This window comes from Taurulus bubalis (assembly GCF_910589615.1).
Source record: "Taurulus bubalis genome assembly, chromosome: 2".
Lineage (NCBI taxonomy): Eukaryota > Metazoa > Chordata > Actinopteri > Perciformes > Cottidae > Taurulus > Taurulus bubalis.
In genome coordinates, this window is record NC_136590.1 from 39,780,597 (window position 1) to 39,797,101 (window position 16,505).

A 16,505-nucleotide genomic window follows, 5' to 3' on the forward strand; every position below is an offset into this window, starting at 1 on the left:
GAAGCTTGAGAAATGCTTCTCTTTCCCCTCTACTATTTTTTTTATTTCTTGTGTCTCTTTAGTCTTGTTTGGTTGGCATTGATGAGATGCAGGTGGCTGAGGACTAAGTTTCTCAGGATTTTGGTCCAAAACTGAGAGACTGGACGCATTCATAGTCTGCTCCTCACACAACATCTGCTCAACCGTGTGAACAGCAGGCTATGTCTTAGATGACAAATTAGGAAAAATAACCCTTTTCTCTATCCAAGGATAAGAGAGAAATTATGTTGGTGGTGTTTTGGGCTGGTCTTTTTTCGTATGGGGTCAGATCAGTCTCAATATTAATGAATCCAGGCAGAAGGATCCACAAATGTGTTTTGTTCTTTATATATAATATATGTATTATGACTCTCTTCACAAAGGTATTTCTGATGTATATACAACTATTTCTTGTTTTAAATAAATGTAACAGATATCCACAAATACATGCATTTCAATTCTGTAAAAAATTCAGCACATTTTATTTTGTATGTTACATTTAAAACTGTTGAACCTGCATTTACAAACGGTTTGTCATGACTCGTGTGAGCTTCACTGCATTTGTTTGTGGGTTTTTTGAGATTCCCCTTCAACAGAGATTTATCTGTAGCCCATTAAATGTCTCCTTCCTTTTTAAACCAATCACAAAGTCTCGCCCGCACAAAGGTATGTTCTTAACATCGCGCTCATTTAGGGAACAGTGTGGAAACGAATCTCCACGAAACGAATCAGAAAGCTAGCTTTGGTGAAGTGGTCCAAACATTTGACTTGTGCTCCTCAGCTAAATCTGTAAATATCTCAAGAGAGTTCAAACAAAGGGATACAGCAACTGGTGAAAGTTACATCTACGATGTTGAAGGAAAGACCAACGGCACCTGGCTTGTTGCTATTTAACAACAGCTAAATTAAGTGGGCAAGTAGCTAATCTACTGGTTTAAGTTGTTATAAGAAATCCATGCCTTGGCTCGCACATTACAATGAACTATGTTTATTGTTACGTCGAGTGGCAGACTTAATCTGAGCTCTAATGTGCGATTTGTAGCAAATGTAACTTCACTCCTGGAGATTTGTTCAGGGGCCGAAGGAACTGTGGCAGAGTCCACTAGCTCACTCACTTCCCTGCCCAACGTCACGAAGTTGGGAGTGATCCCGATTGCTTGAATCTGACGTATGACGCTGCCCCCTTGGAGCTTTCATGGCGACGGACGGTGTCATAAGCTTGACAGTGTGTGGAGTGCTGTTCTAGCAGTTTCTGTACAATTTCTGTATTCCCTACAGTTTTGCCGCAGGAAGCTAAGGACAGTTTTTCCATATGTCATCTCTTAAAACATAAAGAGACTCACCCAGTTTGTGCACCTTCAGTTCAATGACCACTGCAGCTTCTCCATATCCTCCCTCAGGCAGCAGTGGCTTTTCTGTAGATTCTGTAGATCCTTGCTATAGCCTTTTCTGACCATCTATTAGTTTTAGCAAAGCTCTCAAACCAGTTTATACAATCTTTCCAACCCGTGGTGCCATCATACTGACCAGGATGTAAAGCGGGGACTCTTCCTCTGTCTTCATAGTCTTCTTCACTCTCACCCGGGAGGACAGGGGAAAAAGTGTTGGCATGGGTTGTTGCAATGTTGCAACAGCAGCAGCTGGTGGCATAAACGTGTTTTGCAGCCTTATTGGTTAATGAGTTTGGTAGTTATGCTCATGGCTGCCTTGGTCTCTGCGCATCAACATTTGGGTTTGTCCTTAAAAAAACTCATCAAGGTGGCCTTTCATGCTTAAATCACTCCCTGCCTCATGTTACCTGGCTCTTCTTCACAAAAGAAAGAATTTGAATGTCTCTTAAATTACTCTCTTTCTCTCTTGCTTCACCATTCACTTTCCGAGAACACACCAACACTATGCACTGTCTCTACTATTCTCCAAATAACCTACGCTTCTCTTACAACACTTGGCAAACAAACACATAAACATAGCATTACATCCCAAGTAACATTATGCATGCACGTAGCTCTGGTTTCGCATTTAAACGCCAGAAGAATTGTTGAGATACCCGACAGTCTTAAACTGTTTGATTTCCTCAGATGCTGATAGTTAGAAACATATGGGATTGATACTTTGCTGTTGTCGGAGATTTGTTGTCCATGCCTGCCATTTTCATTTCCTGTGAGTGAATCAACACTATATTTTATCAGCTTTCCTCATCACTGAAAATAGTGTTGGCTACATTATCAACAGGATGCCATGTCACGATAAACCCTGTTTCTAAGGTGTTTTTATTATCTATTAAATTGTGTGTTGGTATTGTACTTTGGGGCGTGCCACTTGATAAGCACAGCAACACAAATAAACCTGATAGCCAAACATGTATTACACATAGGAGGAATATGGTGGTGGATTATGACAGGAATTTCTTTGCAGTAATTAATGTTGTTCCCTCATCATTGGACAATCCTCTGTGAAAGGAGATATGTTTTGGTAGCCCACCTACACATTGTGTAGATGCTGTGCTCTTGTGAAATCCTCCTTCAAAGGGTTGTTGGGCTGAAGGAAAGATAATTGAGTTCTACTTGACAAAAGACTCCAGAAACCAAGGCCAAGCGAGGCTCTCGGTTCTTAAAACACAATTAGACACAATTAGATTTCACCCAGCTTTAATTGGATTGAGCTCTAAGTGTTTTCACACACAAGGACAGGAACATATTCACATTTTGTTGAGCTGTTCATGTTACATGCATTACTCTACACATACTTATCATGCACTAGTTGGACTAGCCAATCTCTGCTAGCCAACTAGAGAATATTAATAATATATAACATTCTTGGTAAAAAAATGAAATCGTACAAATAGGTCAGAGTTGTGATGCTGTTATGTTGTTGCCATTTGCATCAGCAAGAGTGGCATCCTTTGTCCTTTATGTAAAATATACTCGGGTGTTTGCCATCACTGATCGAAACAAATCAAATTATCAGTCCGACAGTTCTCTGCTTTTTAGCTTTAAAAGAAACCAATACTTTTTTCTTTTATGTGCTTGAATAAAGGTAAAGTGATGGTTTGATCAAGCATGGTTAATCTAAATAATGTTCTCATTGTTCTGCACCTGGGTTGGGACTCTGCACATCAGTGCACGTCAAGACATATGACGACAGACATGTCAAACAGGTCTCAAAAATCTAGCTAATCAGCAAGTGGAAAATCTAATCTGACACCTGAAAGAGCAGCAGTGGTTAACTATGCATGCAAGCCGTGAAAATCATCGTTTAGCCTCCTGCTCTCAATTCCAAGTGCCTGAGCCTGAGAGTTCTGCTGAAATATCCACACACGGGGAAATGCCATGATTTGAATATAGATTGGGGTGGGGATCTGTGGTATTTTGAACTCATTGATGTTGAGATGTAATGCTCTGAAATGTCTCGAGTGTTTGCATTTATTGATGTGGAAGTCTCTGAAATCAAATCTATTTTTGGGTGAAGAGAAGATAACAAAAATTCAGTTTTTGCTCTATGACATTTTGGGATAAACACATTCACTCGAATACTGAGATGTGTCTTCAGGCTTTTCTTCGTGATATTGTCACCCATCAGTGTCGTCAGGTTGCTCATAAACACATCAGGCTTCTCCCTAGTCAATGTGTGACATTACACACTGACGAGATGCAATCGGGACTTACTTGGCTCTAAGGCACACTGCAGCAGAACTGTCATCATACCCGTCAGGCAGTAATTTAGTCTTTTCCCAGGCTGTCCTAGTAGTACATTTTGTGACTAGTACGGTGTATGCATGTCAGAATCCTCACCGAGTGGTGAAAACATACTTTTACTTTAGTTGCATGGACTCAGAAAGGTTGTTAAGCAATGCACTATGATTTGTACTTCAGCTTTATATCTAGTTTCAAACTGTAATTGTACATTTCATTTAGCTAATCATTGATGATTAATTGTAGGAGTGAGGACCGCAGTGGCTAGATGCATCATTTATTAGTTAAAAAAAGAAAACTGGGTCAGATGTGCCTGAGAATCTGTGCATACAGGGCAAAGCCACAAGCAATATAGCATCCTTGTGTACTTTTTAAAATGCAGCACTGTGAGGAGCTGAGGACACCCTAACCCTTGTCAAATTTAAATTTGTGCAACTGTCCGGCACATTGGTGCAGTGGTTCGCACTGCCACCTCACAACAAGAAGGTTTTGAGTTGCCCTGTATGCCCCTTTCTAAGGGCCTGTGTTTGCATCCCTGTCTCATCATCTGGCGTAAAAGCAAATCAAAATATGCCGATCATAAAATCAGATTTCCATTTTGTACTGTCTTCAGTCATGAAATTGGATTTCCCTGGATGTAATCAACCAAGACAGCTACAATAATTACTAGGATCTCTGATACAATTTCACTCTAGATTTACTAGATTCAAGCCCGGTAGCTATACATTTAGTAGGCGTTAGTAGAATGCAATCGGATCACAGTAGGCATAAAGGCTGTAAAACAGCAGGGGTCCCTTGGAAAATAACGTTCATGGGACAGTGCAGACACACACACACACACACACAGTATTGGCTAAAAGGGTCAGCTGGCTGACAGTTTGACCCCACCCTTGTCTGCCCTCACAGCAGGCTGTGCTAATGAGTCAAAACTGTTATTTTTGCTAATGGAGTCTTTCCCACTTGACACTTAACCAACTCTACCGTGCTGTCAGACAACGGGTTAAAACCCAGCCTCCTCCTGATGACTTATTTAAAACGCCTCATCAATAATTCAGTTAAGCTTTCACTTGGAGAGGAGTCCCTGTGGAGTGTGCAAGGCAAAGAGACAGAAGGAGATAACACTGTCCTGCTCCATAAATAACAAGCCTGGTGGGTGGGGGTGACTGCAGGGCATAACTTTACAAATGGGCACTTCAATGCGTTCACATTGATCGTTAACGTTTCGGGGAGGAGAGTTGAGTTTCACATAAGTGTCTTCCAGTGAGTCTTTTCCTTTTCTGATTCACTAAAGTACTGCTTCAGCATTAATCCTGCTCTACTTCACCCTCTGTAGCAATTTCCAACCACCTTTGCCAGTCACGGAGTGTAAAGAGTGCTCCTACAGATTTGGCATTGCATTAGTATAACATCGTCAAACTCCTGATTGAGATTGAGGTATGCTAGTAGCAGCTAATGTAGCCCCAAGTCTCAAGCACAGAGGAGGAGTAGGCTACAGATGTCTGGTAACATTCACTTCTTTCTTTCTCCACACAGCCACATTTTTTTCATTTTTAGTTTTCAGCTCCCACCGCTGACTCAAGTGACATCACTTCAGCAAATGTACCCGACATTGCTTAGCTCCCTCCTCAGCAACACAAGTCTTTGTACATTTTTTTTTCACATTTGTGATTGTACTCCCCTAGATCTATCAACCGACTTTAATGTTTAAAATCCCCCTTTAGGGCTCAGACCGGTTGTTTCAGTAGTTGTACCTCAGATGATAGATGTGAATGACTATCATGGGAGGTATCAAACTATAGCTCTACAGTACTCTATCTACTGTATGTGATCATTTCGAGCCCATCATTGTATATAGGATACAAAATCATAATAAAGGACAAACGTGTATCATACTAAATTCAATTGGGACCTAAAAGGGACCATTTTAATGTTTTTAACTTGACTTTCTGTATTTTCTGGTTGAGCCAGAAAGAAATCTGCTGTGCTCTAATAATTTTTTCCTTTGCCTTATTTCATCATGTATTCCTTGTTCCACTTGTGTATGTTTGTAGTATCACTTTCTGTCTTCAAGTTGAGAACAAACATGTTCAGTCTTTGACAAGAGCTTGCAGATTTGAAACATGTGCGGCTGCCAGTTTGACTGTTTCGGCTGCATGCTGGTTTTGAGCGATAATGTGTTGGCGCAACACTGTCACTTCATAAATCTTCCTTGACAAGACAATTAAAGTGAATGAACAGGAAGAGCTTAGCTTTACCAAGAAGCATCCTGCTCTCAGGTCTAAGTCTTCACTTTTCTGTCCCCCTCACCTGTGAGGGACATTCCACTTGATCGTAAATGTAGAATAGGGACATGCTGTGTCACATACAGAGATAATGTGTCGTTGCTCTGCTAACAGTATTGTTTTTTGCTATGGTTGAATCCAGAAAAACTGCATGCTGAAGATTTACAGAAAACCAAGTGTCATTCCCCAAAAAGCCATCAGTCAGATACAGGGCGTTCTTTTCGTTAACAACCAGCCTCAGCTCTATGAAAGTCTGCTGTCCGTGAGTCGGGGACATGAAGTTTCTCTCAGATTGTTTGCCACATGTGAGGTTTGCCAGCCACACCAGACGGACTATGACTTTCTGCTCTCTGTCAATCAGCTCACATAATTTCCTTCATAGCACCAATTCGCAAGAAAGATGGATGAACGATGCAAGAGTCACTTGACCTTAGTTAATAGTCATCAGTAAGGATAAGCAGAGCAGAGGGGTGCACTCTAACTACTGTGGACTGTGTGTGTGTGCTTTACTATGTACAACTCAGACACCAGACTCAGCTGTAACATGTGGTCCCAGCAGGGGGGGGGAAGAGAGAGAGAGAGAGGGAGAGAGAGAGAGGGAAAGAGAAAGAGAGAGAGAGAGAGAGAGAGGGAGAGAGAGGGAGAGAGGGGGAGAGAGAGAGAGAGACTCCTCATATCTGTCGGATGAATTAATCAAACACGCCTCAGTCCACAGGAACACCTCAGCCTGCATAAGCACTCAGCCATGACAGACCCAAACTGACACGAGCAGTAGAAAGACATACAGGCATGTCCACGAAGATGGACACACAAATAAGCATGCAAAATGATTCACACCTTTACCTTGTATGTTCCCCATACTGCCCTGTCCAAGTCTAAATCCACACTACAATATATGCAGTATGATCGTGCAACCTCCGTTTATTATACAGTGTAAAAAGGATGATGTCAGGAGCTTTACTCCACTGTATCTACGCATCTGGCATCAACCTTGACATAAACACACCTGGCCCCTTTTAGGGTTGTTGATCAGAGTTTTGGCATCAGGTTTTAAACTCCTCTTATGAGAAGCTTGTGACCTCAGCATGTCCCCTAAAGATGCACGACGGAGAGAAACTGTCCTGCCAGATCCGGAAAGAGGCCTGTTTGGGCTCACAGAGATGGACGTCCTGTGGTGAGGAGAACATTCTTAGCTGGATTAGAGGCATGTTTGTTTACCAAGGTAGATGTGCCGCTCCGAGAAGAGGAGAGCGTATAGTATTAAGAAAGGAGGAGGAAAATGTGCCAACAGTTTATGTAATATTCATAAGATATAAAAAGGCTTGGATGCGGCCGTGTACAGTATTGTATCAAAGGGTTGAATATTCAACCTGACGTGGGCAGAATCCTGCAGCAGACATGACTTTCCATACAGCTACAAGGGAGTTTTTATTTTGTTCAAATTGCAGCTACCACTTTAAATGTCTTTTGCTTTGGTGTTCTGCTTATTCTTTTATATTTTCATGGTTCTTTTCAGCAGTGGACACGAATGAAATTGTATGGTAGCTCTGAGCTTATGCAACGGAGATGCTCGTCCTGCTAAAAATATCACTGCTTATCTGTGTCAAGTATGGCTTTAAAAAATGATGATGCAGTTGAGAAGAATCTTGATATCTGATAAATGGTACTTCATACAGAGTTGTGCTCTTGGGCTAACAGTTTGTAACATTCTGTTTTGTAGACACTCAGATAATGTGACTTAGTGCAGTCTCATTGTATCACTGGAAGCTATCATTATTTACAGTAAGCTATCATTGTTTACAGGTTTCTCCTCGGTAGGGTGTAAATAAAGAAATCTTTTGGTTCCTTAAGTTCCTTTTGAACAGTTTGTGCGGTTTTGATCCTTGTCTGTTTTATTTTCACATGTAAAAGTTACAGGGACATTCATTGCCATTTCAATTTGGCTAATTTTCAACTGCAATCTGTGCCAGGTGTTTTCTTGTAACTGGGTAAACTCTGATATAGATTTTGTTTGGCCCATAGAAGAATTATAAATCTCTTTTTTTAGCAATTAATGACATACATTTGTTGTGTAGAGGAGTAGCTTTGGACTTCGTTGTTACAAAAGGTGTTTGTCATGATTTCCCTGATAGTTGCACATACGCATTACATTATTAAATTACAGGAAAAAAACAAGCCCTCCCCCCGTCTCCATACATATGTCGGCACACTCCCACGCTATTGTTCCCTGCTGGGTGAGCTGTAGAGAAAAATGGGGCTGCAAGCCTGGGGTGGCCTCTTATCCCCGACACCAGCATCTCCTTTCCCTATTTATGAAGACTTTTGTTGGGAAATTGTAGTTGTGATTTTTGCAGGAGACTTTGTGTGAGGTCCTTGTCGGCAAGTTCCCTCAGCAAGAAGAGACAAGACAAGAGCTGCACTGTCGCCCTCTGCCAAAAATACAAATAGCGCTTTTCCTTTCTTCCTGCTCCTCATTCCTTCCTTCGTCCCTCTACCCTCTACCCTCGCTCTCGCTCTCGCTCTCGCTCTCTTATACTCACTCGTCTTTTCAGTACCAGTGAGAGGGTCTGTTCATCTCACCATTGTTCAACTGGTATTGATGAGAGTAAACTGGCGGGCAGCAGTGGGAGGGTGTGTGTTAATGTGTGAGTGTGAGTGTGTGTGTGTGTTTGGCCTGGCCTGGCAAGCCACTCCCCCTCTGAGCTGATTCCAGTCATCACAGCAATAATGAAGTGCACACGACGCTGCCCGCCCGCCCGCCAGTGTGACATACTGTCACTGTTCTGGAGGACACGCACACTCGCACACATTCACACACACACTCGCAGTCACTCACTGACGGGACACGCAGCCTGCCTCCTCACACATGCATACACACAGTCACCCACACAGTCCGGGGAAGGAGTGGAGAAAGGAAAAGAAGACCAGTAGGAGGGAAGAATTGGAAGAATTGTATGTCTCTTATGGTCTCCTCTCCATGTGACTGACCGGTGCTGGTTGTGGGCGCTGAACAGAGCCAGCAACCCCGACACTCCAACACACACACACCTCTCCCCCGCAGCCACGGATTCTTGGATTAGTCCGCCCCGGTGTGGAGAGTGGGAGTCGCAGAGCGGACCAACATGGGGAACCAGGCGGGGAGACAGGAGGAAACAGAATCAGGTCTGCTGCTGTTGTTTGGCTGTGTGCCTCAGCATCACTTATCCCTCTTTGTCTTTGTCTGTCTTCGTCAGTGGCTGTAAAAGACAAAGGCATGCATTTGCTGAATACAAAAGAGATTACGAGATAATCTTTTGTCATGTCATGTCAGAGTACATCTCTGACGCGACAAGCCCTGACTAATGAATACCGACTAGATGAACACTGACTGGCGAGTAGTGCCCTGGAGTTATAGAAGCTCTTTAAATGCGCTGCAAGTTTTTTGCGTTTTGCTCTGTTCTTGTGCCATTATTTGTGCGAGCGTGTCCACACTTCTTGTGTAATTACTCATCTTGTGTGTTGTGTTTCTGTATTTGCATGTTTGCACCTGGGTGTAGATATTGTGTGGGGGGTGGGAGGGATTGCTGAGTGAGATTTGCCTGACGGTAAGCATGAGGGAACCTGTCAAAGGAGATGGTATCATCACTCCACTGCCCCGAGCTCACTGCGCTTCAGTAAGATTTCCATTTCAAACGAAAGACAACCAGGCTCTTTTTCATCTGTAACTCTCCGAAACAAAACCAGTATTTGCATCTTATTTGTGAAAAACCTTGCTAGGGCAACAGGCACGGACACACAATGCAAAATAGAGTGAAGTATTTTATCAGCAGTGGGTGTTAAGCTGCATCACTTCATAGCCGTAGTGTGTGTTGCTTGAAGATAGAGCACAGTCGGCTCATACTGGAAGGCAATGGTAGCAAGCTGCTGCATGCTTGAAAAGATTAGCTCCCAGTTTCCTCTCCACACGTGCACACTGACACACGCACACATACATACAGTGCACAGTAAATACATCATACACAAAACAAAAGATTGTTGAGTCAAAAAGTAGGAACACAGGAGGATAATAAATCTCACTAATTATTCTCTAGGTACTAAGTAAAATCGTGTCGCTTGTTAATGAGTATTCTTGGTGCACACAATAATCCTGAGATTGTTCCAGATAGGTGTTATGTTGAAGCATGTGGGGTTGAAAATGAAATGAGTCAGAGTAAAATGTTTGCTCAGCCAGTGAAAAAACGCGCCATCACAGTCGCACTCCCTATAATCAATCATGTTCTTCTCCAGGCTATGAGAAGTATTTCAACTCTGCTTGGTACAGTCCTGCATGATCCTCGCTCCAACTTCCCACATGAACCTCATTATGAAATGAACCAGTCAGCAATATTATTCATTGAGCGAGCCCTTCTTCATATAAATTAGCACTCTCCATTTTCTCAATTGAGCCTCTATGGTAAATGAGAATTGATCGTCAAATGGCTTGATTTTTCATTATGCCTGCCCACGACATGAAGCTATAGATCCAAGAGAGCGAAGACCAAGAAAGCCTTTGAATCTGTTTTCACAGAAGTACAATAGTAAACATACAGATGCTTAAAACCTCTAATTGAAACAGTAGTTCATTGTTTGATTTGTTCCGATAAACGTCAATGTTTATATTTAACTCTTTACACAAGCTTACCTTCCACCCAGATGGTAAAACGGCCAGCTGAGGTTTGTCAGACTTTGGGCTTGGAAAGTAGAATAACAGTTCTGGTGCTGGAAGTAAGGAAAGAAATGTGGGAATGGGAGGAACTCGTTCAGATTTGATTAATGGTGTTATCTCTGAAGTGGCAGGCTAAGGAGTAATCTGTCTGCTGCAGTGATAAGGAGGTCGTTATCAAAACCAAATTACAGTGAAGGCTACTACAACGAGCCTTTCTGTCTCCTCACTGGCTCAGCGGGAGAGCGGCCCGGACCAGAGCCTGCGGCTCAGCTGTTGTCGGCTGTTGATGAATTATCAGTAATATATTGCCCAATAACAGTGGGTCTATTTTCAGGCCTACAACTCAGACAGCTGTACCCATTCTGGCCCAGGACTAAAGGAAAGCTAAACATATTTGTGTAGTGAGGTAAAATAGCTTCTCGTGATTTTCACATGGAACATTTCACATACTTTCACATACTTTACACATAGTTTCTTTTTTTAGATATATATATATATATATATATATATATATATATATATATACTGGTAGGGAGCTGTAATGTAAGGCAGTGATTTTTGAAAGTGTAGGATGATTTCAATGTGTCAGTTAGATTAGTTTTTCAAATTTGAACACTATAATTGCAAAATTAAATGTAAATCTAAAGTCTTCCCGGCTTTCCCGTCAGCTTTGATGCATGCGTTAGTGCGAGGAAAATGACCTAATGCCTTTGTCACTAACTGGTGCATGGCGTTTGATCCCATCATAGCGCCAGCCGACAACAACGTAAGCAACTGGAAACACCTGTGTGCGTTTGCAGGGTCTTTTTAAAGGTGATGTTTTATTGGTTCCTGCTTCCTAGCCCAGATAAGTGCCACTTCAGTGGCCACCAGGCAACAGTATCTTTAGACTGCTGAGACAGGAAGCTGCTGGCTTTAGAAGGTCGGTGACATCGTGACGTCTTGCAGCTTTTATGACACGGCAAATATGATCAAAAGCGAGCAGACTTCCACACCACTGTGAGCAACAGGACAGAACGTGGAAATACGTAGATTACGGTGCTATCTCAACACTATATCAGAGGTAATTGACGTAGAGCAGGGATTCAACATGAGGAAGCAAGTTTGTCCAAACTCTGATAACTGGGACACAGTGAGGAAGTCACATCAGTCATACTTTCCATGGCAGTTAACAGTTGGCACAGTAAACACACCGGCCTTTCCACAGAGCTTTGTGTTTGCAGAGGGAGGCGTGTGTTTAAATGCCTTGCTTGTGTAACTGCCTAGACATCAAAGTTGGTATATTGTAGCCTTCAGGCCTACACTCATAAAAATCCCTAATTTATGATTTAGCAACTAACAATAAGTGTATACAATGTACATCTCAGTTGGATCTGACCAGTACGCCTGTGATCGTGTGTTCAATCCAAATCGACCTGATAGGGTTTGTGTGTCTGATAGGGTTTGTAAAGCAGCTGGCTGTGGTTCGCCTCGCTCTGGGAACAGTAAACATGGCCTTTCTATGGATGTAGGTTCTGCTGTCTGCCATCCAGCTCACTATCACTCTCTGAGAGTGAAGTTGGCAATACTGGGTGCCATCCTGTTCATTATGCGTCTTTGTCCAGTCACTCTAGAATTTGGCCCAGCAGAACTCACTCTGCTTTGAAAGCAACGCATGAATTTACTTTGCCTTGTCTAAAATGTTCTAATTACTGGTTTGACTGGGCCCTTCTGTAGAATCGGTGCCCTCTGTAATGGTTATGTTTGAAGCTGCGGAAAGGGAGTGTTGCCTAACATTAGAAGCTGATGTATTTTTTTCAAAACCCTATTAATATTTCTCCAGAATATGTTTTTTTTTGTTTTTAATCCTTTTTGTGGTCAATCCAGGAAAGTAGATCACAGTTTAATAGATCCCAAGTCTTATAACATTTATTCCAAAGGTATAAAATGGAAATCATCAGCAGCTTAAAACTATGTTTAGCAATACAAGTACAACCTGTTACCCATCACACACACTGATCCTATAAACCTGCAATCATGTAAAATGGCATACTATTATTCCGTCAGTCTTAAACGGTTTTCCATTTGGAGCATAAAGAAAATTCTCTCTCTCAGTTGGCCGGCTATTGGATATCTCTGTAGGGTATTGGCTCCATACGTTGTGTAAAGCGGAGTGGATCAGCATAAGGATGCTGTGTTAAAAGTCTGAGCATGCAGGCCAGTTGAAATGATTCAATCAAAAATGATTAAAGGAGCAAAAGAACCCAGGCCAAGTGGCCCTCTGTGGCTTGCTCCCTCTGCTCTCATGCTGCACTTTCATGCTGTGCTGCTGAGGAGGCACAGAGCTGTTCACTTCTCAGGCAGAAACAAGCATCTCAGCTTAAATACACAATGAAGTCTCTTTTTGTAAAGGCAGGGTGAGGGGTTTGCCTGGTCAGTTGTATGCACGATTGATCAACATGCCTCCTGCTGACAAGCGAGTCATAGTAATGGCTTAAGACTCAGAATGTATCAAGGTTTACTTCTGCACACTAGTCAGTCGACATTAATCACAGCCAGTCAATGCTTAATGATTTCTTAAGCCTTTCCTCCTACCTTTTCATAATACCCAGCCTCTTCATGACCTCGCCATAACCAAAACATTTCTTTGATTTGCTAAATTGTATAATTTTCTACTCTGCTATTATATTATCATCCCATAAACTCAGGTAATGAGCACTTTTCCTCGTCTCCTCTCATGCATCAGTCACTGAATTTATTTTGGAACCCGTTGATTCTGTGAATAATTTTTCCCAAGTGCAATTATCCATTTAAATCCTCTGTGTTGTCTTTGAAGACGCTGTTAGACTGTTGACCGCCGTCAGATAATCTCTGCAAGTTTATGAGATAGTTCCGTATATATTTGGTTTACACAGCTGACTAGTGCAAACACGGCTCTTACAGTAAATTAGATTGCCCTAGTTTTGTATTGTTTGTACTCTTTGCTTTTTTATTCATCACGTTGCATATGATGTCATCTCCAAGACTGGAAGCAGAGTCAGAGATTACAGCTCTTCTTTTCTTAAATATTGTGCAGATAATGTCACAAAACATGTTATCTTTATTACAAAACCCATCATGTATCCAACTTGGGTACCTTGTTTTTAAAGATGTGGCCTCAACAAGTGGTGTTGTCATGGTTTTCAGTGGTATATTGGGAGGTTGTGTTGCAGTTTACCATCCAGGCTAATCTCTGCTCAGTCACTGTGGCAGCCATGGAGCCTCGCTTCTGTCTATCTGCCCCTCCAGTAAGAGGAAAGGAATGCCTCTGAGTCCCAGCGTCTGACTGATGGGCGCCTGTTGACCTATTTCATGCCCTGATAGTCGGACAACAGGAAGGCCTGAAACCCAGACTGCGTTTCTGCCTCTCCTCTCCATTTCCACCTGACTGAAAAACTGCACACCACATTTCCTGTAACACCGAAGGAAAGGCAGCGAGAGATTCCCAGCCAGAGCTTTGTTTGTGAGGATGACCAAGCCAGTGCGTCATTTCAGGTGCCAACTCTCTGACACTTGACCATTAATTCATCGTGACTCCGCCTCACCCGCGACCCTACTGTTCTCTAAATTGAAGACTCTGTGCACTCTGCTCACAATGCACTCTGTCACCTATTGGCTGGCAGGCCGGCTGGCTGCAGTTAACCGGCTGGTGCTGGACGGCGTCCAGCCACACGGCTCCTGCTGTGATTTGAAAGCTTATCTTCATTAGAAAGAAAGAAGCCAGAACAGTGCATTGCTGTGATCGGGGAGCTGACTTCCCATGGAATAACTGACTGCTTTGGAGTACTGGAGTACTGCAGTTAATTTAGATAAAAATGTAAACAACACAATCATTTCATATGCTCAGTCTCCTCAATCAGGTTTGGTATTCATCTAAACCGGAGACATCCGTGGCTTGAGACGTCATCTTTTCGGGTTGTTGGCCCGGCCGTCTGTTTTTTTTTTTTTTTTTCAAACTTGGCATAAAACGTCCAGATGGAGGCAAGGATGAACTGATTCGATTTTGGGGTTTAAAGGTCAAGGTCTCTGTGAATGAGATATATCAGGAACAAATTTGAAACAAACGTCCACTTGGACTGGAGGTTGAACAAATTAGATTTTAGTGGTTAAAAGGTCACTGTGACCTCACAGAACACTTAAGAATGAAAATGCTAATTATTACAATTTCATACAATTGTCTAATTGGTTAAATTAAACATTTTTAACAGACATGGATGTAAACTGCAACATGACATGGTGAAAACATACAACCGCAAGGTGGTAATTCTAGTTAAAGTTGTCAGAAAGTCTTTTATAAGAACCAATCGAAGATTCTCCTTGAATGTAAGCAATGACTTTTCTTTAGCCTTTTAGAGGGAGTGTGAAACTGTTTCTGAGATATTGAATATAAAAAGACTTATCTGTGACAATGTTTTCTCTCATTGGGAATGATTTTCTTCTCTTCCTCCAAAACTGGTGTTTGATGGTATTTGCACTTTGGAGCTAGAGTCCTCTGACTGCTTGAGGATTTATTCCTTGCTAGAGGAAGAAAAGCTCCTCCGTGATCCAGTTAACTGCCCACTCCACTCCTTTTCACAGATTGAGTGCTTCTCAGAGTAACTATAAATGGTCCTGCACCTGAGCCGGCCTGCATCAAAGACGGCACTAAATTAGGACTAAGCTAACTCTTAACCACCTTGGCCTCGAATATTTTACTTTTGATTCATGAAAGAAAGATTTGCACACCTAGAAGTAATTTTCTGTGACGACCATAAATAAATGTAGTTATTGTGCCCTCTTCAACACAAAAAAAAGTGTCCAGATTTCAGTAAATTAAAACTGACTTGGCTGAATAGTCAGACTCCTGCAATGCAGTGTGTGAGCTTTATGATGTGGTGGACCTTTCATTAGAAGCTTTACCCCTCTCTCCATTTCTCCCGCCATTAAGACAGGGTGATGTAAGCGTCACTCTAATACTATATAGGATGCCACTGAGCTCGAGCAATTGGAGGTTAATTGCCTCTTTCAGGTACGTCTCAACTGAGACGAGAGAGGAAGGGAAACGCTTCTCTCAGTCTCTCTTTCTCCATTCTTCGATCCAACATCATTATTTTTTTTATTGTTCAAAATGGTTGTCAAATACAGTTAAGAGACTGTTTCTGGTGTCTTGTCAGAGCCATGTCTTTTGTTGGCTCTACGTCTGTCAATGTGTTCACTTGAAAATTGAAATAATAAACATTCTTCAGCCGCTGTGTTGGTCTTGGAAACAGATTGTTTAACTGGGGCTTGTGCTATTTTTTGTATCTACTAGAGACACACTGCTACAATGTCAGCACCAGTGGCCAATATCAGCTTTAGCTTTAGGTCAAATAATGTTTTCATAGCCAGCTGTGGAATTTATGTTTGTATGATCTTTATGCCAGTAATATAGAGATCCTCTAACTATTCTAGTAGCTGTTTCTTCCTCTTCAGGATCCTTCTGTCTGTGTCGACTCCTGGCATCTAGTCTGGTGTCATTTGTGTGTGCACATTAAGCAGCTGTGGTGATGTCATGGTTAAAGAGGTGGGCGATCTAAAGATGAGTGAGTTCATGCTCATCTGGGTTTTATTTAATAAGAGCGCAAGAGGAAAACAAAATATGAAGGAACAGCAAAAAAAGGTTGTACTACAGTCCCACTCCTCACTCATCCTCGTGGGAATGGACTGATCTTAATCACATTGGAGTCCTCTCTCTCTCTAACAAGGACCTATTGTCCCTGTCCTTTTATTGACACCTCCAATGAGAATATGACAAGTGGCCATGAAATCGCTGTGAGCTGTGTCATTATTTTG

The 16,505-nt window shown here is 42.2% G+C and overlaps 1 protein-coding gene across 1 annotated transcript in view; it reads left to right on the forward strand.

The window, feature by feature from the left end:
- specc1 (sperm antigen with calponin homology and coiled-coil domains 1) overlaps positions 1-16,505 on the forward strand; it is a gene marked incomplete at both ends in the record, with an annotated part of 46,757 nt that overhangs the window by 681 nt on the left and 29,571 nt on the right. The gene's annotated exons all lie outside the window — the stretch shown is intronic.